At 44.1% G+C, this 27,917-nt stretch overlaps 1 protein-coding gene across 1 annotated transcript in view; it reads left to right on the plus strand.

Moving 5' to 3' along the window:
* The window catches only part of IQCA1 (IQ motif containing with AAA domain 1), an 827,164-nt gene that overhangs the window by 477,558 nt on the left and 321,689 nt on the right, over positions 1-27,917 (plus strand). The window lies entirely within an intron of this gene.

Genomic DNA, 27,917 nt, shown 5'->3' on the forward strand with positions numbered 1-27,917 from the left:
AGGCCAAGTTAACATAGAGGGGCATAATCGAATGGCGCCGGCCAAATAGATGGCCGGCCATCTATATTGCCAGTGCCGTAAAGGGGCGGAGCAAACCGTATTATCAAAAAAGATGGCCAGCCAGCTTTTCTTTCGATAATACGGTTGGCGCTGGCTAAATCTCAACATTTAGGTCAAATGTTGAGATCGCCAGGTTTAGAGATGGCTTGCTTCGGTTTTTGGCCATAATGGAAACCTGGCCTGGCCATCTCAAACCCAGCGAAATGCAAGCCTTTTGGTCGTGGGAGGAGCCAGCATTTGTAGTGCACTGGCCCCCCTGACATGCCAGGACACCAACCGGGCACCCTAGGGGGCACTGCAGTAGACTTCAAAAATTGCTCTCAGGTGCATACCTCCCTTTCTTTGGGTGCTGAGCCCCCCAAAACCCACTCCTCACAACTCTACACCACTGCCATAGCCCTAAGGGGTGAAGGGGGGGCACCTACATGTGGGTACAGTGCGTTTTGGGGGGTTTTGGAGGGCTCAACATATACCAAAACAAGTGTAACAGGTAGGGGGGATGGGCCTGGGTCCACCTGCTGAAGTGCACTGCACCCAGTAAATATTGCTTCAGGGAGCTGCATACTGCTGTCAGGGAGATGGGTATAACATTTGAGGCTGGCATAGAGGCTGGCAAAAAAATGTTATATTTTAATTTTTTTGGGTGGGAGAGGGTTGGTGACCACTGAGGGAGTAAGGGGGGGTGATCTCCGATTCCCTCCGGTCGTCATCTGGTCAATTGGGGCACTTTTTTCAGACTTGGTCCTAAAAATAAATGGACCAAATGAAGCCGGCGAAATGCTCATTAGAGCCGGACATCTTTTTTCCATTATCGAACGAAGCCGGCCATCTCATAACCACGCCTCCATCCCGCCCCTGTCCCACCTTCTGTATCCTGCATTGAAGTTTGGCGCTGGCCAAAATCGGCTTTCAATTATACTGATTTGGCCGGGTTCAGGAGATCGCTGGCCATCTCCCGATTTGTGTCGGAAGATGGCCGGCGATTTCCTTCGAAAATAAGCTGGATAGGCCAAATGTCAAGCCACAAATTTCTACAGCCTTAGAAGGGTAGTTACCAGAAAAATACATTTCTAGCTGTCTTACAATTTCAGGTCTGCTCCCAGCTCTAGAAATGCAAGATGGCTAAAATAAAAACTAGAAATGTGGAGGGTTTGAACCTTGCCATGGCCTTTGTGATATATACTATATAATGCTGCAATGCAACTTTAAATGTAAATGAGTAGATAAACAGTCCTTATAGCTGCAACAAGTGCTAATTGCATTACAGAGCATTAAGATTGCATTTTAATTAGATGCTCCACAACATCAGAGATCTTCTTTTGCTCAGAAATCTTAGCAGATGCTTCTTCAGAAAAGTAACACAACTGAGCCAAATGACCCTGCATAGCATTCTCTATCAAGTCATTGTAGCCCGAACATCTTTCAAAGTCACCTCAGCTTTATTTGAAATAGAACTAAAGCTGAATTCTGTAACAGGCATAAATGTAACAGGAATAGGGAAAGGTTTGCTGCTACTCCCTTCCTTAGTAGAAATGAGAAGTGGCACTACACAAAGCATTATCTCTGGAGGCGTCTCATTTAATGAGGACAGATACTTCTCTAATATTGCAGCAGGTTTGGAGGGTAGGGTTTGTTTACCCAATGTGAGAGAAGATTCAACAAGAGACAGAACTAGATCCAACAGAAGCAGTTCCTCTCACCATGCTCACTTGTTGATCCATGGGGCCTTTCAATTGAGAAACTTGCCCTACTCCTGCTCTTGCACCTTTGATCTTCCATTTCCCCAAAATTTAAGGAAAGCAAAATTCTTGGCTCCTCTGCAACTCAAATGGCTCCATAGGGGCTGAATCTGCCTCTTACGTCATACCTCTTTGGGTAAGCACCCGCGGCTGTGTACTGAGGTGGGGACTCTGATTTAAAAGAGATGGATCCTTGTCTGATGTCACCAAGCTCACCTCCATCTGTGGCTGTGAATATGTCGCAGACTCAACTTTTATTTGGACTCCACTAAACCTGTTGCTTGGGAGCACTACAGTAGGGGATCTGACTTCTACTACTACTACTACTACTACTACTTAGCATTTCTATAGCGTTGCCAGGGTTACTTAAAGGCATATGCAGCATGTACATGTAGTGGATTGGAAACTGGTTGACTGACAGGCGACAGAGGGTGGTGGTAAATGGAATTCGCTCGATGGAAAGGAAGGTGAGTAGTGGAGTGTCCCGGGGTTGGTACTGGAGCTGATTCTGTTTACTATATTTGTGAGAGACATTGCTGAAGGGTTAGAAGGAAAAGTTTGCCTTTTTGCAGATGACACAAAGATAGCCAATAGAGTAGATACCCTGGAGGGAGTAGAAAACATGAGAAAAGATCTTCAAAATTAGAAGATTGGTCAAAAGTCTGACAGTTAAAATGTAATGCAAAAGAAGTGAAGAGTGATACATTTGGGACAGAAATCCAAAGGAGATTCACGAGATAGGAGGAGAGAGATTGATAAGCATAGCTCAGAAGAGGGACCTTGTGGTGATGGTGTCTGAGGATTTCAAGATGACAAAACAATGCGACAAAGCGTGGCCAGAAGGATGCTAGGCTGCATAGAGAGGGGTATAACCAGCAGAAAAAAGGGAGTTTTGATGCTCCTGTACAAGTCATTGTTGAGGCTCCATTTGGAGTATTGTGTTCAGTTTTGGAGGCTTCACCTTGCTGTGGACATAAAAAGACTTGAAGCAGTTCAGAGAAAAGCGACAAAAATGGTATGGGGTTTGCACTACAAGATGTATGAGGAGAGACTTGTTGTCCTGAAGATGTACACCTTGAAGGAAAGAAGAGACAGGGTGATATGATACAGACATTCAAATATTTGAAAGGTATTAATATACAGACAAACCTTTTCCAGAGGAGAAAAAGTGGTAGAACTAGAAGACACAAATTTAGTTTACAGGGGGGCTGACTCAGGAATAACATCAGGAAGTACTTTTTCATGGAGAGGGTGGTAGATGTCTGGAATGCCCTCCCATGGGAGGTGGTGGAGAAGAAAATAGTAAAAGAATTAAAAAATGCATGAGATAAACATAAAGGAATCCTATATAGAAGGTATGGAACCAAACAAGTTTAGAGGTGATTAGATGGCAACACCAATTATTGAGAAGTGTAGCAGTGGTTAAATGGTAACACCAGTAATTAATAAGCAAAGCCAGTGTTGGGCAGACTGTGACGGTCTCATGGCTGGACAGATTCAGCTTCAGTAGTTGGAGAACAAGGCCAGTGCTGGCAGACTTCTATGGTCTGTACCCTAATCATGGCTTGGACATATATATTATTTTATTATTATTATTATTTATTGCATTTGTATCCCACATTTTTCCCACCTATTTGCAGGCTCAAAATGGCTTACATGATGTTGTTAACAATGTCATTACAAGATATTAGATACAGTTAGTATTGTGCAGAGATTGAGTAGCGAAGAGAGAGGAAGGGAGAGAGTGATCGGGAGTTATATATTTATTTATTAGGATTTATTTATTTCCTTTTTGAAGGAATTCACTCAAGGTGGTGTACAGTAAGAATAAATCAAACATGAGTGATAGGCAATTACAGCAGTAAAAATATTAAAATAACAATTCTTACAATGTCAACACAATATTTAATAGAACAGTGTAGGGTATAAGCAAAGATGGAACATATAGATAGGTAACATGGAAGGGCATAATCGAGCGGGGCGCCCAATTTTTCATGAGGGAGTCCTCGCAGGACGGTCCCGCGAAGGGGCGGGGAAACCTGTATTATCGAAACAAGATGGGCATCCATCTTATCGAAACAAGATGGGCATCCATCTTTCGTTTCGATAATACGGTCGGGGACGCCCAAATCTCAACATTTAGGTCGACCTTAGAGATGGTCGACCTAAATGTTGAGATGGTCGACCTTAGAGATGGTCGTCCCCAGTTTTCAGCCATAATGGAAACCGAGGACGTCTATCTCAAAAATGACCAAATCCAAGCCCTTTGGTCGTGGGAGGAACCAGAATTCGTAGTGAACTGGTCTCCCTCACATGCCAGGACATCAACCGGGCACTCTAGGGGGCACTGCAGTGGACTTCACAAATTCCTCCCAGGTGCATAGCTCCCTTACCTTAGGTGCTGAGCCCCCCAACCCCCCCCCCCCAAAAAAAAAAAACCCACCCACCACAACTGTACATCACTGTACATAACCCTAAGGGGTGAAGGGGGGCACCTACATGTGGGTACAGTGGGTTTCAGGTGGGTTTTGTAGGGCTCACATTTACCACCACAAGTGTAACAGGTGGGGGGGATGGGCCTGAGTCTGCCTGTCTGACGTGCACTGCACCCACTAAATCTGCTCCAGGGACCTGCATACTGCTGTCATGGAGCTGGGTATGACATTTGAGGCTGGCAAAAAAAAAATTTTAAGTTTTTTTTAGGGTGGGAGGGGGTTGGTGACCACTGGGGGAATAAGGGGCGGTCATTCCCGATTCCCTCCAGTGGTCATCTGGTCAGTTCTGGCACCTTTTCACGGCTTGGTCGCAAGAAAAAATGGACCAAGTAAAGTCAGCCAAGTGCTCATCAGGGACACCCTTCTTTTTTCCATTATCGGCCGAGGACGCCCATCTCTTAATCACGCTCCAGCCCCGCCTTCGCTACGGTGCAGACATGCCCCCATGAACTTTGGTTGTCCCCGTGCCAGGAAGCAGTTGAGGATGGCCAAAATCAGCTTTCGATTATGCCGATTTGGGCAACCCTGAGATAAGGACGCCCATCTCCCGATTTGTGTTGGAAGATGGGTGCCCTTCTCTTTTGAAAATAAGCCTGATAGTAACATAGTAAATGATGACAGATAAAGACCTGTATGGTCCATCCAGTCTGCCCAACAAGGTAAGAGAGTAAGAGGAGTTAGAAAGTAAGGTGACTAATTTAAAGAAAGGTCAAAGATATGGTTAAATATTATCTCAGCTAGCGAAGAAGTGGACAAACATGTACTGCTGCAGTATGTGCAGCCCGTGTCACTCCTTGTGTGTGTGAGTGAGACTAACAAGTTAGTTACTTCTTCCATTAAAGGCCTGGTTGAAGACCCAAGCTTTAACCTGCTTCCTGAAGCAGAGATAGTCTTGTGTTAAGCGGAGCCTTTTAGGGAGTGCATTCCAAAGTGTGGGGGCTACTCCGGAGAAGGCTTGCTTGCAGGTATCACATCGTGTAATGTCTTTTGGAGAGAATGTACAGTAACCAAAACATGATACCTAACATGCTCAAGAACTAACAAGCACTAGTGCAGGTGAAGGATTGATGAAATAGAAATGTCTTCAGCAACTTACAAAATAATAGACAATCAGTAACATAATACATTGGGCAAAGAGTTCCACATCTTAGAAGCTTGGTAGGTAAAACCTACACTATGAATAGATGTTGAGTGAAGATCCTTACAACTGGGATTGTGAAACATGAGATACTCCCTAGATATAGGAAAAGCATATCTTGGAGGCAGTTCTATCTAGTTCTGCATGTAACTAGGCAATAAGCCATACAAAATTTGGTAAACAAGTACGCAAAGCTTAAAGGTGATCCTAGAATTTATTGGAAGCCAATTAAATTTAACCTGGAGAGGAGTTACCATAGAATAGCAGGGAGCTCCACACAGAAGGTGGGCAGTAGTATTCTTCACTGATTGTAATTTCCTTAAGAGCACTTCAAACCTGAGTAAACAACATTACAATAATCAAATTTGGAAAGGACTAATGTTTGGATCAAAGAATGGAAGACAGAGTTTGAAAAGAAAGGGCGTAATTGCTTCAATCTCTACAGTGAATTGAAGACACAAGACACCACCTTAGACACCTGAGGTCCAAAGGACAGATCTGGTCAAAGATTATACCCAGGATTTTCTTAGTAGTAGCTAATGGGCAAGTTATATTATCTGAATAACCACAGGGTGATAGGGATTAGTCAGAATCAGGAATTTGTCTTTGTCTTTGTTAAGTTTAAATTTGAATTCAGTGGTCCAGGATTCCATCAGATTTAAGACAGATTTGATGGTAGGCAAGATCTCTGATAAATTCTCCCAAAATCTATAATAATAATTCTCACCTCCAACGTTCCAAAGCTCACTCCGTGGCAGTGAAGCACTGAAGACCTGTACTGTTTGTAGGCTAGGCTGTCAGCACCACTCACCCTCACTCATAGACCCACCCTCAGCCATGCCCCATCCACACATAATTCGCAACTCCAACGTTCTAATGAAGCCTCAAATCTCCCAATGTTCTAATTTCATGGTGGTGTAGACTGAAATTTGCCCATGAGTGTTTGCTTCGCCCTCGCGTCACAACGTGATGACGTTGAGGGCGCTCATAGGTTTGCTTGCTTTGTTTTGAGTGTACTGGATGACGGCTGTGCGTAGGAGTGGAAACAGAGATTACCCAAATTGGCTTCCTCCTTGCAGCAGCTCATAGGTTTGCTTGCTTTGTTTTCAGTGTATTGCAATGACGACGATGTGGGGGAGTGGAAACAAAGATTAACCAAATTGGCTTCCTTGCTTACAGTGGACTAGATAGGCTCACTTCCACTCTTGTCTATTAAACCTCCTTCATACATTGAAGCAAGCAGAAGGCGGGATAATGTCATCAGTTGAAGCCACTTAGGTAAGTCAAGCAAGCCTTTGAGCTGCTGAATACAAGTTGTCGTTCTTTATTATTGGTAGCATATTTATTTCATCTCACTTATATGTGCAGCATAGGAAGTGTTGTGTCATTTGGAGGGGTTGGCTATAGGGACTCCCTGTATTCGTGCCGCAGATGTTTTCACTTACTGAAGGCCCACCAAAACAGAAATCATGTTATGAGAATCAGGTACTTAACAAGCAGACTTACTATTTATAAGTACAATTAAAAAGAAAACATTAATTAGGTTCAAACTGGAGAATTTAAGATCGTTTTTTTTTCCTGTGCCTACATCAAAAGGAAAAGATAGCATGTGGGAACTTGCTCCATTTTGTTTTCTGGAATGCAGTGGTTATTATAAAAATGGTCTTGCTTTTATTTTTTTTAATTACTATTTCACAGATATATATTGAATACTGAGGTAGGGCCTGCCTTTATGACTGTCCACAGTCAGTCTAAATGTGCCAGCATTGTCCAGTTCAACACACTATTAACAACCAAGTTCATACAAAGTTAATTATGTACAATATGGAGAGGGGGGCCTTAAGACCACAGAGGGGGGTCCCTAACACTACAGAGAGGGGGGAAGGGGGGTCCCTAAGACCACAGGGAAGGGGGGTCCTCACACCACAGGGGAGGGGGTCCTGAGACCTGACAGGGGGGAGAGGGGAGGACACTCACTGTCTCACATACGCACTCGCACACACTCATTCTCACATACACACACACACTCTCACAGACACACTCGCACCCACTCTCACTCTGTCACACACACACACTTGCACATTCACTCTCTGTCTCTCACACAGTCATTCTCACAGACACTCTCTCAAACATACACACTCCGCGGAAAAACTTGCTAGCGCCCGTTTCATTTCAGCCAGAAACAGGCCTTTTTTACTAGTAGAATATAATGGTAACATCATCAGCATATATGAAGGTCTTAAAACCTCTGGATTCCAGTAAACTATATAGTGAAACCATCATCAAAGGGGGGGGGGGGGGGTCCTGAGCAACACCACAAACTGAGGATAAGGATGGAGGCAAAAAAACAGCCTTCTTTATTTGATAGTGTCTACATTTTAGAAATCCACTGAACATAGTAACATAGTAGATAACGGCAGAAAAAGACCTGCACGGTCCATCCAGTCTGCACAACAAGATAACTCATATGTGCTACTTTTTGTGTATACCCTACTTTGATTTGTACCTGTCCTCTTCAGGGCACAGACCGTATAAGTCTGCCCAGCACTATCCCCGCCTCCCAACCACCGGCTCTGGCACAGACCGTATAAGTCTGCCCAGCACTATCCGCGCCTCCCAACCACCAGCCCCACCTCCCACCACCGGCTCTGGCACAGACCGTATAAGTCTGTCCAGCACTATCCCTGCCTCCCACCACCAGCTCTGGCACAGACCGTATAAGTCTGCCCAGCACTATCCCCGCCTCCCAAACACCAGCCCCGCCTCCCGATCTCGACTAAGCTCCTGAGGATCCATTCCTTCTGCACAGGATTCCTTTATGCTTAGCCCATGCATGTTTGAATTCCGTTACCGTTTTCATTTCCACCACCTCCCGCGGGAGGGCATTCCAAGCATCCACTACTCTCTCCATGAAAAAATAGTTCCTAACATTTTTCTTGAGTCTGCCCCCCTTCAATCTCATTTCATGTCCTCTTGTTCTACCACCTTCCCATCTCCGGAAAAGGTTTGTTTGCGGATTAATACCTTTCAAATATTTGAACGTCTGTATCATATCACCCCTGTTTCTCCTTTCCTCCAGAGTATACATGTTTAGTTCAGCAAGTCTCTCCTCATACGTCTTGTAACGCAAATCCCATACCATTCTCGTAGCTTTTCTTTGCACCGCTTCAATTCTTTTTACATCCTTAACAAGATATGGCCTCCAAAACTGAACACAATACTCCAGGTGGGGCCTCACCAACGACTTATACAGGGGCATCAACACCCCCTTTCTTCTGCTGGTCACACCTCTCTCTATACAGCCTAACAACCTTCTAGCTACGGCCACCGCCTTGTCACACTGTTTCGTCGCCTTCAAATCCTCAGATACTATCACCCCAAGATCCCTCTCTCCGTCCATACCTATCAGACTCTCCCCGCCTAACACATATGTCTCCCGTGGATTTCTATTCCCTAAGTGCATCACTTTGCATTTCTTCGCATTGAATTTTAATTGCCAAACCTTAGACCATTCTTCTAGCTTCCGTAGGTCCTTTTTCATGTTTTCCACTCCCTCCCGGGTGTTACAGATCTTAGTATCATCCGCAAATAGGCAAACTTTACCTTCTAACTCTTTGGCAATGTCACTCAAATATATTGAACAGAATCGGCCCCAGCACCGATCCCTGAGGCACTCCACTACTCACCTTTCCCTCCTCCGAGCGAATTCTATTCACCACCACCCTCTGGCTTCTGTCCGTCAACCAGTTCCTAATCCAGTTCACCACTTCGGGTCTTATCTTCAGCCCATCCAGTTTATTTAAGAGCCTCCTGTGGGGAACCGTGTCAAAAGCTTTGCTGAAATCTAAGTAGATTACGTCCATAGCTCGTCCCTGATTCAATTCTCCTGTCACCCAATCAAAGAACTAAATGAGATTCGTTGGCACGATGTTCCCTTTGGTAAAACCATGTTGTCTCGGATCTTGCAACTTATTGGCTTCCAGGAAATTCCACTATCCTTTCCTTCAGCATCGCTTCAATTACTTTTCCAATAACCAAAGTGAGGTTACCGGCCTGTAGTTTCCAGCTTTCTTCCCTTTTGGAAGAGGGACCACCTCCGCCGTTCTCCAATCCCTCGGAACCTCTCCCATCTGCAAGGATATATTAAACAAATCTTTAAGAGGACCCGCCAAAACCTCTCTTGAGCTCCCTCAATATCCTGGGGTGGATCCCGTCCGGTCCCATGGCTTTGTCCACCTTTAGCTTTTCAAGTTGTTGATACACACTCTCTCTTCCATGAACGGTGCTCTATCCACTTCATTCTCATTTGTACTATTTCCAGTCCATCGCGGTCCTTCTCCAGGATTTTTCTTCTGTGAAAACAGAACAAAAAGTATCTATTTAGCAAATTTGCTTTTTCTTCATCATTATCCACATAGCGGTTTCGCAGTATCTTTTAGTCTCACAATTCCCTTTTTAGTCATTCTCCTTTCACTAATATACCTGTAGAAATTTTTGTCACCCCTCCTTACATTTCTAGCCATTTGTTCTTCCGCTTGCGCTTTTGCCAGTCGTATCTCTCTCTTGGCTTCTTTCAGTTCATCCTGTATTCCTCCATGTGTTCCTTTTCTTGAGGTTTTTCTGTATTTCTGGAACGCCAACTCTTTAGCCTTTATTTTCTCAACCGCTTGCTTGGAGAACCATATCGGTTTCCTTTTTCTCTTGCTTTTATTTACTTTCCTTACATAAAGGTTTGTGGCCCTATTTATAGCTTCTTTCAGCCTAGACACTGTCCTTCCACTTCTCGTACTTCCTCCCAGCCCATCATTTCCCTTCCTCAGGTATTCCCCCATTTTACTAAAGTCAGCACGCTTGAAATCCAGGACTTTGAGTTTTGAGTGGCCGCTCTCCACTTTAGCTGTTATATCAAACCAAAACTGTTGATGGTCACTGCTTGCCCAGGTGGGCACCCACTCGGATATTTGACACACTATCCCCATTTGTGAGCACCAGATCCAGTGTTGCTCCCTCCCTCGTGGGTCCCATCACCATTTGTCTGAGCGAAACACTTTGGAAAACATCCACGATCCCTCTACTTCTTTCCGATTCCGCAGACGGAACCTTCCAATCTACATCCGGCAGATTGAAATCTCCCAGCACAGCACCTCTCTCTTGCTTCCCAACTTATGATATCTGCGATCAGGTCTTTATCTAATTCCTCCAATTGTGTCGGAGGTCTGTAGACAACACCCACGTGGACAGAAGTTCTATCCTCTCTTTTTAAGGTGATCCATATCGCTTCTTCCTTTCCCCAGGTCCCTGTCATTTCAGTCGCTGTGATATCATTCCTCACATACAGAAGCTACTCTCCACCTTTATGACCCTCTCTATCCTTCCTAAATAGGTTATAGCCTGGTATGTTTGCATTCCATTCATGGGAACCATTGAGCCACGTCTCCGTGATTGCAACAACATCCAAGTCTGCCTCCAACATCAGGGCCTGAAGGCCATGAACTTATTGCTTAGACTGTGAGCATTTGTGGTCATCGCTTTCCATCTACATTTCTTGGTATGCGTTTCAACATTAGTGATTTGGGGGTTTCTTTCTCTTGGGTACCTTCATATCTTTTTGTTCCACTTTATTGTTTTGTTTCTTTGGCTTCCGTTCTGTTTTCAAGAATATCACAGTGCACACTGCAAGCTGTACCACAAATACCAAAATGATCTATCAAGCTTAGTAAAATGCAATGATCAGCTGTATCAAAGCACTGGACATGTCCAAACTGCAAAAATTAAAATTTCCTAACTAGTTTTTTCCTGAAATTGGATATCAGGGTGGTTAATTCAGTTTCTGTGCTACATGCAGGTCCTGAACCCAGATTGATAGCTATGTAGAATGGAATGTTGAATGAAAGAATTCCATGAGTTGAGAGGACACCAAACCTTCCATCCTCCTTTACAAACAACAAATTCCACCAAATGTCAGCATCTGAGCTGGTCAGCACTATTTAGCCTGGTAAGATTCTAGTTAAGTGGGTGCTGAATATCAACCCCCTGATTTTTATACAATACCTATATAGATAACACATTAGAAAAACAACACTACATATTTGAAAGAGGCATATTCTGGGTGTAGTTTGAGTGGACATTTGAGATGCATGTGTTTCTGCAGCCTCAGAACGTTGGAGGTGAGAATTATTACATAGGAGATTATATATATATATATATATTCTATAATATATATATATCTCCTATGTAATAATTCTCACCTCCAACGTTCTGAGGCTGCCTGGAACCGTGGTTTCCGGCCAGAGTTAGATGGAGTAGATAAGTGACGTCAGGGAGAGGGGAGAAGCCGTGAAGCAGGGAGCAGCGAATTGGCTGCAGCGAGTGTACAATGACAGAGGGAGGAGCAGTTTCCCTACTCCTCCAACCCAGCCAGCAGCAAAAAACAACTCAGGCAGGGGGAGGAGTAGGGAAACACGCGGGGGGGGGGGGGGGGGGGATGGTGATACGCCGAGGGGGGGTAGGAGCTTGGTGATGCGCCGTTACAACATACCCAAACAATGCCCTCTTGCCACCTATGGGGTTCCACACTCCTCCTCTCCCCGTGAAAGCCGGAAGCACCCGGTTCCTGGGAGTATTCCATGTGAAAAACAAACCACCCACACCATCACTGTTTGCCGACCAAGGCCCCCCCCCCCCCCCCCCCAACTAACAAGATTCCTCCACCTCTCATAAAAACACACTGCAGCAAACCCCTCCAAGTTCACCAGACAACCCTCTCCCTGTTATATTGTTACACACACACACACACACATACAATTTCTCAACCCCACACACCAACTTGGACACACTCTCTATCACATCCACACACACAAACACCGCCACCACCCCCTTCAAAACCCCAGCAAAAAACATTCAAACACATATACACTGATGCAGAACATGGAGAGATGCACAATCTCTCTCTCTCTCTCTATATATATATATATATATCACCCCTGCAACAATAACCACCCTCAAAGACCCCCTCCACTTCCTCCCACTTTGCCAGCATGGCACCCCCCCCCCCCCCTTGAACCAAAAAAAACCCCACACACACAAGAAAGCACCACACTAATACCAGACAGCAACAACACGGCCAACCCCCCCCCCCCCACCACCACCAGCAACGCTGACCCCCCTCCAAGCCCCCTGCCACACCCTCTCAGTTCACCACCACACACTCACTCACTCTCTGTCTCTCACATACACTCTCTCTGACACACTCACTGTCTATCACACTCTCTCTGTCACACACACACAGTCTCTATCTCTTTGTCCCTCTCTCTCACACACACACACAGACAGACACTCTGTCGCTCACACAGTCTCTCTCACACACAAACATACGCACTCTCTCTCTCACATTCTCTCTCTGACAGACACGCTCCATCTCTGACACACGCTCTTTGTGAAACATACACTCCATGGAAAACCTTGCTAGCGCCCGTTTCATTTCAAACAGAAACGGGCCTTTTTTACTAGTATATATATATATATAACCCAGTAAATTTATTCATCGACATTTATACCTACGTCAAGTCGTGTAACTGTGAGCTAACTTTTCCTGTGGGTCTGGGCTTGGGAGGAGAACTTGAATGGAGAATTGTGCTTACCTCTCTGGCATTGAATACTACTGTAAATTTGAAGATGATCTCACCTTGGATGTACAATTTTCCAAATAGGCTAGGGTCTGTATATCACTAACTGCTTCAATATGTGCCTGCAAGGCTTCCACAGTCTTGGGGGATGACGTCTGCAGCTGTACAGAAGGTGTTGATGATTCATGCTCTGAGTAACATCCATAGTAAGGAGACAAAATGGTCCACCTATCTCTGGCAAGGCCCTACAAGGCATCGGCTCACCAGATCTCTCAACCCGAGCCATTTTGTGTTTGACAAAAGAGTCCATAGGCCCAGAAGTAAAGGTGACCGGAGTCTTAGAGGGAAAGACTCAAGGTCTATCCATACTCTTCCTCTTCAGGAAAAAAGGAACCAAGTAACAGAATGCCAGAGATAGTCAGCCTGCCACCATCTTGGCTGCGCCTGTTTATTTATTTGGATTTAGCTCACACTTTTTTTTGTTAGCAGTTCAAGATGAATTACATTCAGATACCATAGCTATTTCCATGTCCCTGGAGGGCTTACATTTTTTTGCTGGCACCAAGATCACAAGGAGTGGTAGCAGTGCCGGCGTTTGGGGGTGGCAAACAGGGTAATTGCCTGAGGTCCCCATGCCACAGGTTTCCCCAACCTTCCTCAAGCTGAAGTTTACAGGCAGGCTTTGGGGGCCCCTTCCCAGATTCTGCCCTGTGCGCCTGCATGTCTAATACCAGCCCTGAGTGGCAGCACTGGTTTTTGAACTGGGCCTTTCTGGTGCCCTAACTACTAGACTACTCCTGCATTCCTGCCACATTTAGGTGCCTGCACTTACACGAGCTCTATGGCTGTTGTAAACGCAGATGTCTTAATGTTAGGCATACCAATACCAGATTATGCTAGCGTTATATAACAGCACCTAAGCACCTAAATTCTGTTATAGAATAGGCTCCAGCTGCCCACCCTTGGGTCACCTAAATGGAGGCTCTTTGCTATAGATTTAGCCCCTCAGTGTATAGAAATTGTAGGGGCTGGATGGTTCTAGGCAGTATGAATAAAGCAGCATGTGAGGTTGGAATAAACTAAGGTGACTCCTGTGGTAAGCTAGCCTGACTTTTACCACTCCTTAATAACTACCCTAAATAGGCAATTTCTGACTGGTCAGGATTTTGTGAATTCTTTAACCACAGTTTGTGATTTTTTTTTTTTTAATTACATTTGTACCCCGCGCTTTCCCACTCATGGCAGGCTCAATGCGGCTTACATGGGGCAATGGAAGGTTAAGTGACTTGCCCAGAGTCACAAGGAGCTGCCTGTGCCTGAAGTAGGAATTGAACTCAGTTCCCCAGGACCAAAGTCCACCACCCTAACCACTAGGCCACTCCTCCACTAAATTTTATTGTGGCAGTTGGAAAGAATTAGTCTTGAAAGTAAGATTGTTAAGGTTATAGGTGTCAATGAGGAATCCCTAACTGGTGAAAAACAACTAGCAAACAATATCACACAATTTATACAGGATACCAGGCTAGATGGACCATTGGTCTGACCAAGAATGGCTATTCTTATGTTCTCATACCTCTGGCATTAATCCCAGAAATACAATGACAGGCTGTGTCTGGCACTGGCATTGAATTTCTGGGTTTCTGGAGCCAGCTAAAGCATAAGTACATAAGCATCACCATGCTGGGACAGACCAAGGGTCCATTGAGCCCAGCACCCTGTCTCCGACAGCGGCCAAAAGAACAAACAATTTGTCCCGCCCATCCCATGATAAGTGTTGGACATCACAAATAAACTGGCACTCAAAAAAGCAGTTAACAACTGTTAAAGCATAACTGGTTAAGTGTGATATTCAGTACTAAGGAGCCCTTTTACTAAGCTATGGTAGGGGTACCACGCGGGTAGCATGCGCAAAATTGGTACTACCACCGGGGTAGCATGGGCACCCGGTGGTAATTCTGAAGTTTGTGCGCACTGTTTCCCGTGGTAGAAAATTATGTTCTATTTTCTACTGTGTGTATGTGGGGGAGGGAGGCATTTCCGGCGGTAATCAGGAGTTCGGCCACATTGCCGCTTACTGCCTGATTACCGCACGAGTAAGGGCTCAGGCAGTAAATAGCCATGGGTTACTTTTAATATTAGCGAACGGCCATTTTCTGCTCCATTTTTAAAAAGGCCTTTTTACCCGCTGCAGTAAAAACAATGCTCCAGCGCATGCCAATTTCATGTGTCCACATATCACTTTTTACTGCAGCTTAGTAAAAGGGCCCTTAACTTGTTATGGGTTACCACATAAAGATAGCACTGACTTTTATGCTATCCTATTTATGTGGTTAATTTGGCCAGTTATGGGGCCATTTTACTAAGACGTGTAAGTGCCTACGCACGTTCAACATACATCAAATTGGAGCTACCACCTGGCTACCGTGTGCCCTGGGTGGTAATTCCATTTTAAATGCATGTCCAAAACACACCTATCTATATGTTCCTTCTTTGATTATACCCTTCACTGTCAATTAAAATGTTCTATTACATATTGTGTTCACATTGTAAGTAGTATACTATCAGGCTTATTTTCGAAAAAGAAGGGCGCCCATCTTCCGACACAAATCGGGAGATGGGCGTCCTTCTCTCAGGGTCGCCCAAATCGGCATAATCGAAAGCCGATTTTGGGCATCCTCAACTGCAGTCCGTTGCGGGGATGACCAAAGTTTACGGGTGCATACCGGAGGCGTAGCGAAGGAGGGACTGGGGCGTGCTTAAGAGATGGGCGTCCTCGGCCGATAATGGAAAAAAGAAGGGTGTCAGAAACGGGCCTTTTTTACTAGTAAAATATAATAAAAAGTATAATGGAAAATATAATAAGAAAACATCACTATAAGTTGTATATATTCATAAAATATTATAGTGGCTTTATATAAACACTCAACAGTAAAGAGGACATTTCTGTATATAAATTCAAATAATAAAGAATCATTCTAAATAATAAAATACCTAACAAACAAATACGAAAGACTTACACCACAAGAGTAAAAATCGATCCGGTCAAATTCTGGCAACAGATCTACAACAACGAATGGACAATAAAAACAGACACAATCCAATTCCTAGATAATATTGCCCCAATCCAAACCAGAACCTCGCACAGAAAGAACTCAATACCATGGTTCAATGAAGAACTGAAAAAACTCAAAACACAAGTCAGGAAACTAGAACGTGCGTGGAACAAAAAGAAAGACGAGCCCACACTTAACGCTTGGAAGCAACTCCGAAGGAAATACCATAAGACAAACCAAAAGACAATATTACAAAACTGAAATTGGACCAAATTACAAAGACACACACAAACTCTTCCAACTCGTGAATAAACTACTGGACACCACTCCAGTCACCAACAACAGCAAAGACACACCAGGAGCTGACGACTTAGCGAAGTACTTCAAGGAGAAAATCATACAACTGCGACTCAAAATACCCGCCAGCCCCATTGAATACACCACACTCCTAGACTGCCTAGATCCAGACCCTGGAACTTATCCAGCCGACAGGATCTGGACCGAATTCACAATACTACCGGAAGTTCTTGTCTCACAAACACTTAAAAGATTCGCCAAATCTCACTGCAAATTAGACATATACCCAAACAACTTCATGAAGTCAGCCCCTCAACAATTTATAACGGACCTAACAAACCACGTGAACTTTATGCTACAAAATGGACTCTTCCCAAGGGAAAAAGGTAATATTTTACTCACCCCTATACCCAAAGATGCAAAGAAAAATGCTAATGAACTAACGAACTATAGACCAGTAGCATCTATTCCCTTAATTACCAAAATAACAGAAGGCTTGGTAACCAATCAACTCACGGATTATCTAGACAAGTTTTTAATTTTACACGACTCCCAATCAGGATTTCGCTCTAATCACAGCACTGAAACCGTACTAGTCACGCTCATGACCAAACTCAAACAACTGATAGCAAACGGCAATAATATTCTACTGTTACAATTCGACATGTCAAGCGCATTTGACATGGTTGACCATGGAATTTTATTACACATCCTCTAATACTTTGGAATCGGAGGCAACGTTCTCAATTGGTTCAAGGGGTTCCTAACCTCACGCTCATATCAAGTGACATCAAATTCGACCACATCAGCTACATGGACACCTGAATGCGGAGTTCCACAGGGATCCCCCCTCTCACCAACCATATTCAACCTAATGATGACACCCTTGGCCAAACTACTATCGAATCAGAACCTAAACCCATATATATACGATGATGTAACGATCTTCATCCCATTCAAACAAGATCTAAGAGAAATATCCAATGAAATCACGCAAAGCCTACACATCATGAATTCCTGGGCAGATGCATTTCAGCTGAAACTTAATGCAGAGAAAACCCAATGTCTGGTACTCACCTCGCAATACAATAAGAATAAATTTACCACTATTAACACACCGAAACTAAATCTACCAGTTTCAGACACCCTAAAAATTCTTGGAGTCACCATTGATCGACACCTAACACTTGAGAATCATGCGAAAAACATAACTAAAAAGATGTTTCATTCAATGTGGAAACTAAAAAGAGTTAGAGCATTTTTTCCAAGGACTGTCTTCCGCAATCTGGTACAATCATTGGTACTCAGTCATCTGGACTACTGTAACTCACTCTACGCCGGTTGCAAAGAGCAAATACTTAAAAAACTCCAGACGGCCCAGAACACGGCAGCCAGACAAATATTCGGCTCATCAAAATACGAAAGCACGAAACCCCTACGAGAAAAACTACACTGGCTCCCACTAAAAGAACGCATCACATTTAAACTCTGCACCCTAGTCCATAAAATAATCCATGGTAACGCCCCAGCCTACATGTCAGACCTAATAGAATTACCACCCAGGAATGCAAAAAAATCTTCTTGCACTTTCGTTACTCTTCATCCTCCCAAGTGTAAAGGTCTGAAATACAAATTGATGCATGCATCTACCTTTTCCTATACGAGCACGCAGCTCTGGAACGCGTTGCCACGGAACCTGAAAACGGCTTATGAACTGACCAATTTCCGAAAACTACTGAAAACCTATCTCTTCGACAAGATATATCACAAAGATCAACATGTGTAACTGTACAATCTTTAAAACTTCTAGAATTGTCTTATAATGTCTGCTGCTTTATCACTATTATGTATTTCACCACCATGTAACATGTAACCCTCTGTAAACCAAATGTATATTCTCTTCTACTTCCAGTATCCATGATTAATTGTAAGCCACATTGGCCTGCAAAGAGGTGGGATAATGTGGGATACAAATGCAATAAAATAAATAAATAAAATATATACAAAAGATATCAAAAGATAACCATCTATATATAGATAGGGACTACTATGGAACTGTATCCATAATTCTCAATAAAGTTGAATTGCATATATATGTGTTCTTCTGGAATGTAGGTGTGTCATCTGGGAAATTATCTGAATATATTATTGATATACAGCATAGTAATGAAAAGCAAATACGTTCATAAAGCTGTGATAACATTATTATTTAATTTATTCACATGAACTGTGAAGCATGCATACTGTTGGCCAATTTTATGTATAAACTTACTCATAACTGTTTTGAAAAAACATATAGAAATCAATATGTTCATACACTATTATTATAAGTCAGCAAATCGTAATGACAATTTTTATGTTAATCTTAACTGTAACTGCTCACAATAAAAGTAGTTTTTAGAAAATAAATATGACTAGAATTCTTACCATGGTTTGGATGTAAATTGTTTAGAATATATTTGTGTCCAATGCCTATGGGGGAAAAACGGAATGATCCTCAGAATATAAAAATAAGAAGATATAGAAGTGAAAATCAAGAGGTTTAGTGATATCGTACATAATCACTGTGGTTATGTTTTAACCTTAAATTAGATAGTAGTTCTTGTTCCACAAGACTGTGTACATTAAGTGATCAAACAGATATAAACCGAATGGGTCCAGGGGTGGAGTTGAGGCGGAATTGTTAGCTAACTGGGCAGTGTGATATTCAACCTGCTACACAGTTATTCAACTGGGTAGCAGGCTGAATATCGGCTTAAATATTTGGCCAAAACTGCTTCCAAATCTCCCCCCAAACACATGATATTACTGTCTCTCCTGACCCAACCCATGATCAGCCCCCATCTCGAACCCCCACCCACACACACTCATTATTTTATTCTCCCTCCCAACCCCCCTCTCCTACTAGTAGCCCCTACTCCTGGCCCCTGGTAGTCTAGTGGTACTTCAGGCAGGAAGAGATCCCCACTAGCTCCTGCCCATGCTGCTCCTGCTGCAAAATGGCTGCGGTGACCTGTAGCCGCAGTGTAACAGTTCCGAGGAGAGCCGGGAAATTATAGACCGGTGAGTCTGACGTCGTGTCCAGCAAAATGGGTAGAGACTATTATAAAGAACAAAATTACAGAGCATATTCAAAAGCATGGATTAATGAGACAAACAGGCTTATTTTCGAAGAGAAGGACGCCCATCTTTCGACACAAATACGCAAGATGGACATCCTTCTCACAGGGTCACCCAAATCGGTATAATGGAAGGCCGATTTTGGGAGTCCCCAACTGCTTTCCATTGTGGTGGGCGTGTCGGAGCATAGCAACAGGCGGGACTTGGGCGTGCCTAACACATGAGCGTCCTCGACCCATATGGAAAAAAAGGGCGTCCCTGACGAGCACTTGGATGACTTTACGACCAAGCCACAAAAAGGTGCTTGAACTGACCACTGGAATGAATTGGGGATGACCTCCCTTTACTCCACCAGTGGTCACTACCCCCTCCCACCCTAATATCTTTGCAGCACTCAAATATCATACCCAGCTCCATGACAGCAGTATGCAGGTCCCTGGAGCAGTTTTAGTGGGTGCAATGCACTTCAGGCAGGCGGACCCAGGCCCATTCCCCCCCTACCTGTTTCACTTGTGGTGATAAATGTGAGCCCTTCAAAACCCACGAGAAACCCACTGTACCCACATCTAGGTGCCCCCCTTCACCCATAAGGGCTATGGTAGTGGTGTACAATTGGGTGGAGTGGGTATTGGGGGGATTTGGGGGGCTCAGCACACAAGGTAAGGGTGCTACGTACCTGAGAGCTTTTTCTGAAATACACTGCATTGCCCCCTAGGGTGCCCGGTTGGTGTCCTGGCATGTCAGGGGGACCAGTGCAATACGAATGCTGGCTTCTCCCAACGACTAAAGGGCTTGCATTTGATCGTTCTGAGATGGGCGTTCTTAGTTTCCATTATCGCCGAAAATCAAAAACGACCAAGTCTAGGGACAACCATCTCTAGGGACGACCTAAATGTTAAGATTTGGCGTCCACAACCGTATTATCGAAACAAAAGATGGACGCCCATTTTGTTTCAATAATACGGGTTTCCCCGCTCCTTCGCCAGGACATCCTGCGAGGACGTCCTCAGGAAAACTTGGGCGCCCCTTTCGATTATGCCCCTCATAGTCAACAGGGATTTAGTGAAGGGAACCTGCCTTACCAATCTACTACATTTCTTTGAAGGGTGATATGTGGATAAAGGTGAGCCAATTGATATTGTGTATCTGGATTTTCAGAAGGCGTTTGATAAAGTACCTCATGAAAGACTCCAAGGAATTGGAGAGTCATGGATAGGAGTAGTGTTCTATGGTGAATTAAAAACTGGTTAAAAGGTAGAAAACAGAGAGTAGGGGTTAATGGTCCATTATTCTCAATGGAGAAGGGTAGTGGTGGGGTTCCCAGGGGTCTGTGCTGGAACGCTGCTTTTTAACATATTTATAAATGACCTAGAGATAGGAGTAACTAGTGAGGTAATTAAATTTGCTGATGACACAAAGTTATTCAAAGTTGTTAAATCGTGGGAAGATTGTGAATAATTACAAGAGGACCTTACGATCCTGGGAGACTGGGCGTCTAAATGGCAGATGATGTTTAATGTGAGTAAGTGTAAAGTGATGCATGTGGAAAAGAGGAACCTGAATTATAGCTACGTCATGCAAGTTTCCACATTAGGAGTTACAGACCAAGAAAGGGATCTAGGTGTCGTCGTTGATGATACATTGAAACCTTCAGCTCAGTGTGCTGCTGCGGCTAAGAAAGCAAATAGAATGTTAGGTATTATTAGGAAAGGAATGGAAAACAAAAATGAGGATGTTATAATGCCTTTGTATCGCACCATGGTATGACTGCACCTCGAATATTGTGTTCAATTCTGGTCGCCGTATCTCAAAAAAGATATAGTGGAATTAGAAAAGGTGCAGAGAAGGGCGATGAAAATGATAAAGCGGAAGGGACAACTTCCCTATGAGGAAAGGCTAAAGTGGCTAGGCTCTTCAGCTTGGAGAAAAGGCAGCTAAGAGGAAATATGTTAGAGGTCTATAAAATAATGAGTGGAGTGGAATGGGTAGATGTGAAGTGTCTGTTTATGCTTTCCAAAAATACTAGGACTAGGGGGCATGCGATGAAGCTACAATGTAGTAAATTTTAAATGAATGGGAGAAAATGTTTCTTCACTCAACGTGAAATAAAACTCTGGAATTCGTTGCCAGAGAATGTGGTAAAGGTGGTTAGCTTAGCGGAGTTTAAAAAAAGGTTTGGACTGCTTCCTATAGAAAAAGTCCATAGACCATTATTAAATGGACTTGGGGAAAATCCATTATTTCTGGGATAAGCAATATAGAATGTTTTGTACCTTTTTGGGATCTTGCCAGGTATTTGTGACCTGGATTGGCCACTGTTGGAAACAGGATGCTGGGCTTGATGGACCTTTGGTCTGTCCCAGTATGGTAATACTTATGTAGTTATGTAGTACTAGGTCAGTGCCATCCACATGATTTGCATCTGGACAGGCATATAGCAACACCTCAGTGCTGTGTACCATTAAAAGGACCTGAAGGAAAAAACAGAAAGACCTGTGTGTTTGTGCCCACAAAAAGTAGACTGATGGCTATCATGAGGGCCCCCATAGATGTGTTGACCACCTGTGACAATGAAATCCTCACAGAGATCTGCCAGCATGACACAGCATGGAGGGGATCCCATGAAAATTGTCCTGTTCTATTCTCTACTGTACACCTATGAGGTAAGCATCTGCTTAGCCTCTGTAGTATTGGCCTCTACATATGCATCCCTCTTCTCCCTATCCTCACGTCCTTTCACACACAGAGCCTGGAATCCTATGATACTGGTGAGTTAGGTAGATAGCCATTGCCATTACATGAATGCTTCTCTGTGGGCTATGAAATACATTACAAATTGTATGCTGTGATGTCTTCTTTATAACAAACTGGGGTTGTGACTTTTTGTCCCCTATCCACCCTTCCGCAGTTCAACTGCTATCAGGTAAAGGTATCACTCCCTACCCTAAAGAAGTGTTGAATAGATTGCAAAACAGATCCACCAGAATTTTATTATGTTTCTTCAGTACTTTCTATCTTGTTAAGCTCCACTGCTTTGTCTGCTCCTAGTTTAACTAATTCTTCAGGAACCTAGTCTTCACACAGCGTTTAGACAGTGGCGTAGCCATAAGGGGACCTTAGAGGCCCGGGCTTCCCTAATTTGGGTGTGCTCCCCCCTGAGATTGAGATACCATCTGCTGCTTTGGCTGGTGGGGGTCCTCAAGCCCCACCAGCAGAAGTCACCCTTCTCACAGAGCCAGGCAGGTGGCAGAGCTTTATCTGGGCCCCCCTCCCGCACATACTTGGTTTTATGAAATTGAGCATACACAGGGGAGGCCTGCCTCCTGCATGTGCTCATTTTTTTGCAAATGTGCAGGGGGAAGAGCCTTCCTCACGCATGCTCAATTTCACAAAAAGGCAAGCATGTGCATGGTGAGAGCCTTTGCCTGGCACGGCAGCGGCCTAGGAAAATTGCCACCAACTGCCTGGCTTTTCGAGGAGGAGGGCTTCTTCTGGTGGGGCATGAGACCCCCCACCAGTTCAGCTATGAGGGTGTGGGGGACAAAATGTTGTGCCTCCCCCCTACTTTGGGCTTGGGCCCCCCCCCCCCCAAAAAAAAAAAAAAAAAATCTGAGGTCTAGACTGTGCGTCTGGTCTAGCAGTGCTCTTATAGGCTAGATTTAGGTGAATTTGCAGCTGAAAATTTAGCCAATTTAGCTGAACATTCATTTAAAGTTAAATGGTTGTTTCAAAATTGACCTGTACTGTATGTTTTAAACAAATGTTTTGAATTGCACTAATTGGTACAAAATATTTTTGGATGGACTTGGATGGTTTGTCAAATTGAGATGATATCACAAATAAGATGTGTATAAAAGTGTAATATGATGAATTTGTGAAACAAACACAGCCAATGTATGAACTATGTGGCTAATTCATTATCTGCATTAATCTTGCAAGATTACCTTGTATAGCATTGTAAAATTACCTCTCACGTTAAATTGGGCCTTACCACCTGATTTACTTGTATAATTAAGTACAGAATGCAATCATGCTGAAGAGAGGACAGATCTTTGAGTATGACTGCAGTCTTGATATAGTTGTCTTTTATAGTTAATCAACTCAAATTGAAATGGCTGATTAACCAGGAACAATAATTTCCCCATAGACTCCATTAATTGTCACCCCTCCCCTCCCACATTCATTTTCCCAGCTCTGAGCCTCATCATTTCACAATCCCAGGCTCAAACAGGTTCTCTGCATTTTAACTGAACATTACCAGACTTGTGAACCAGCAAAAGAAAATCAACCCATTGTCTGAAAAACACTACTTGCTAGGGATGTACTTCTGTGGGAAACGTTATAAGAAATTTCAATGATGTTTTATATCTTGTTTTCCTTTCATTGTCAAAATCAAAGAAAAACAAAATATGTTTTGTTAGTTTGCATTTCATCTTAAAAATTAAAGCACTGACCCACCAGCAAAAAAAAATAATAATAAAAAATCCTTCCAAGTCCTTTCCCTATCCTTGGAGCCTGCCACTTTCAATTTTTTATCCCACATATAGGTGGAAAAGGGACAGGAGAAATTTTCAAAAGGGAGGTGGAATATAATTTTTAAAAGAAAATTATATATATATTTTTAAACTATAAATTACAAAACAGCAACATCACAGATAACAAGGAGGTTGTAATCACTTGGAACATATCCATTCCAACAAATAAAAAATTGAATTCCAGGAAACTGGGCATAGTAGTGAAAGAGAAAAATACCAGATGGTCTTGATTATAGTGGTGTAAGTCCCAAGTGATTACTTGCAGGCTCATTTTCGAAAGAGGACACCCATCTTTCGACACAAATCGGAAGATGGGCTCCTTCTCACAGGGTCGCCCAAATCGGCATAATTGAAAGCCAATTTTGGACGTCCCCAGCTGCTTTCTGTCACGGGGATGACCAAAGTTCACGGGGCGTGTCGGAGGTGTAGTGAAGGTGGGACTTGGGCTTGCCTAACATGTGGGCGTCCTTAGACCCATAATGGAAAAAAGGCGTCCCTGATGAGCACTTGGACGACTTTACCTGTCCTGTTTTTTCTACGCCAAGCCACAAAAAGGTGCCTGAAATGACCAGATGACCACCGAGAGAATCGGGGATCACCTCCCCTTATTCCCCCAGTGGTCACATACCCCCCTCCCACCCTCAAAAACATCTTTAAAAATCTTTTGTGCCAGCCTCTATGCCAGCCTCAGATGTCATACTCAGGTCCATCGCAGCAGTATGCAGGGCCCTGGAGCAGTTTTAGTGGGTGCAGTGCACTTCAGGCAGGCAAACCCAGGCCCATCCCCCCACTACCTGTTACACTTGTATTGGTAAATGTGAGCCCTCCAAAATCCACCAGGAAACCCACTGTACCAACATCTAGGTGCCCCCCTTCACCCGTAGGGCTATGGTAGTGGTGTACAGTTGGGGCTAGTGGATTTTGGGGGGGGGGGATTTGTGGGTCTCAGCCACATGGTAAGGGAGCTATGTACCTGGGAGCAATTTCTGAGTCCACTGCAGTTCCCCCTAGGTTGCCCGGTTGTGTCCTGGACATGTGAGGGGGACCAATGCACTACGAATGCTGGCTCCTCCCAGGATCAAAGGGCTTGCATTTGGTCATTTCTGAGATGGGCGTCCTTGGTTTCCATTATCGCCGAAAATCAGAAACAACCAAGTTTAGGGACGACCATCTCTAAGGACGATCTAAATGTCAAGATTTGGGCGTCCCCGACCGTATTATCAAAACGCAAGATGGACGTCCATCTTGTTTCGATAATACGGGTTTCCTCGCCACTTCGCCGGGACATTTTGCGCGGACGTCCTCATCAAAACTGGGCGCCCTTTCGATTATGCCCCTCCACTTGAATCTTGTAGAGAAAGAAAAGATCTTAAGCACGCGTGAAATGCAGTCTGAGACCAAGAAAATGTGGCATCATTTGGGTGACCCAGGGCTCATTAAGAAGAATTTCCAAGCACACCTGGATAATTGCTTATACATGTAACATTTATGAACTCAGAAAGAAGATGTCTTTGGCACACATTAGCAGTAAGTTGAAGGACTGATATCATCTTCACATACCCCTTCTTAGGAGGTGAGATTCATTACTGTCATGGTATGTGCAGAAATAACCCAGATTGGAGGAGTAGCCCTAGTGTTAGTGCAGTGGACTTTGATCCTGGGAACTGAGTCCGATTCCCACTGCAGCTTCTTGTGATTCTGGGCAAGTCAACCCTCCATTTCCCCTGGTACAAAATAAGTACCTGAATATATATAAAACCGCTTTGAATGTAGCTGCAAAATAAACCTTAGAAAGGTGGTGTATCAAGTCCCATTTTCCTTTCCCTTTCCCCCCTTTCCCAATATGTCAAAATAGATAAAGCAGCAAGACTGGTTGGATTCCAGGACCCCCCCCCCCCCCCCAGATAAAGAGGAAGATGCATAAAGTGTGAAATGAGTGGATGAGTGAGAAGAAAGGGGAGAAGAATGAGAGTAAAAGGAAATGAAGGGAAGGGGGAGAAAGAGAGGAGTGAGAGGAAGGGGAGGGAAAAGGGGTGAGAAAAGAGAGAGAAGTAGAGAGGAAACAAAAGTGTAGCAGAGCCAAGTGTGTCACACATATCCATGCCAGCAAACTTGGATATGAATTCATTTGAAAACAAAATGAAAAATGTAGTAAAGTAAATGTGCTTCAGAAGTTCCAAGATGGCGTCTGAAATGGACGTGCGCTGCAGCAGCTTCTGATCTCTAGTTGGTATCCTAGAACCTGGGATCTCCTTTAAACCAGCAATGGGGAAAAGGAAGGGGAAAACTAACGCTCACCTCCACGAGCCGTTCAGAATCTTCCACCATGCGACAGGCGACCCTGGATGAGATAGTAGTGTGAGCGCTGGGACCCCCGATGAGCACTTCAGTGAACCCAAAAGAAGATCGGGAACATAATATAGAGGGAGTCTCAGGGTTCTGTTCTCGGTCCTCTCCTGTTCTCCATCTACACTTCTTCCCTTGGCTCTCTAATATCATCCCATGGCTTTCAATACCATCTTTATGCTGATGACTCCCAAATTATCTCTCTACCCCTGAAATCTCAACCAGCATCCAGACCAATGTTTCAGCCTGCCTATCTGATATCGCTGCCTGGATGTCTCAACGTCATCTGAAACTTAACATGGCCAAAACCGAGCTTCTCATCTTTCCTCCTAAACCTACCTCTCCTCTCCCCCCCTTTCTCTATTTCTGTGGATAACACTCTCATTCTCCCTGTCCTCATCAGTTCGTAACCTTGGGGTCATCTTTGACTCCTCTCTCTCCTTCTCTGCTCATATTCAACAGATTGCCAAACCTGTTGTTTCTTTCTCTATAACATTAGCAAAATCCGTCCCTTCATCTGTGAGCACTCTACCAGGACCCTCATCCACATTCTTATCACCTCTCGTCTTGATTATTGTAACCTGCTTCTCACCGGCCCTCTTAGCCATCTCTCTCCTCTTCAATCAATCCAAAACTCTGCTGTATGGCTCATTTTCCGCCAAAGTCGCTATGCTCACATTAGCCCTCTCCTTAAGTCACTTCACTGGCTCCCTATCTGTTTCCATATTCAGTTTCAAGCTTCTCTTATTGGCCTATAAGTGCATTCACTCTGCCACTCCCCAGTACCTCTCCACTCTTGTCTCTCGCTACGCCCCCCTTCGAGTACTCCGTTCTGTAGAAAAATCTCTCTTATCCGTCCCCTTCTCCCCTACTGCTAATTCTAGACTCTGTTCCTTTTATCTTGCTGCACCTCACGCCAGGAATAGACTTCCCGAGCCTGTACGTCTAGCCCCGTCTTTGGCCGTTTTCAAGTCCAGACTTAAAGCCCACCTCTTTACCACTGCTTTTGACTCCTAACCATTACTCACTTGTCCTGTCCTTTATCCTCACCTCTTCGTTCCCTTACCCTTAATTGTTCTGTCTGTTTTCCTGTCTTATCTAGATCGTAAGCTCTTTGAGCAGGGACTGTCTCTTTTTTTGTGTATGGTGTACAGCACTGCGTATGCCTTGTAGCTCTATAGAAATGATAAATAGTAGTAGTAGTAGTAGTCACATTGAGTCCTCCCTCGTTTACAGCCCCCCCCCCCCCGAGACCCGGAGGTGTTATAGTTGCGTCGGAGGAGCAGCAATCAGGTGCACCCGATAGTGGGCGAGCACTAGTTGCTGCAGGAGGAGGCCCCGTAGCAACTTCTTCTCCTGTGGGAACCACTGATTCGCGAAGACAGGATGTACATTCCCTCTCTTCACAATCACAGGAGATTCCCTCCGGAGGTAACGGAGGATATCAGAGACCTGCTGTAGTCACTTTAGAGAGTCTTTGGGACGCAATACAGGGACTGAATTCTACTT

The sequence above is a fragment of the Microcaecilia unicolor genome, chromosome 7, assembly GCF_901765095.1.
Source record: "Microcaecilia unicolor chromosome 7, aMicUni1.1, whole genome shotgun sequence".
NCBI classification, from domain to species: domain Eukaryota; kingdom Metazoa; phylum Chordata; class Amphibia; order Gymnophiona; family Siphonopidae; genus Microcaecilia; species Microcaecilia unicolor.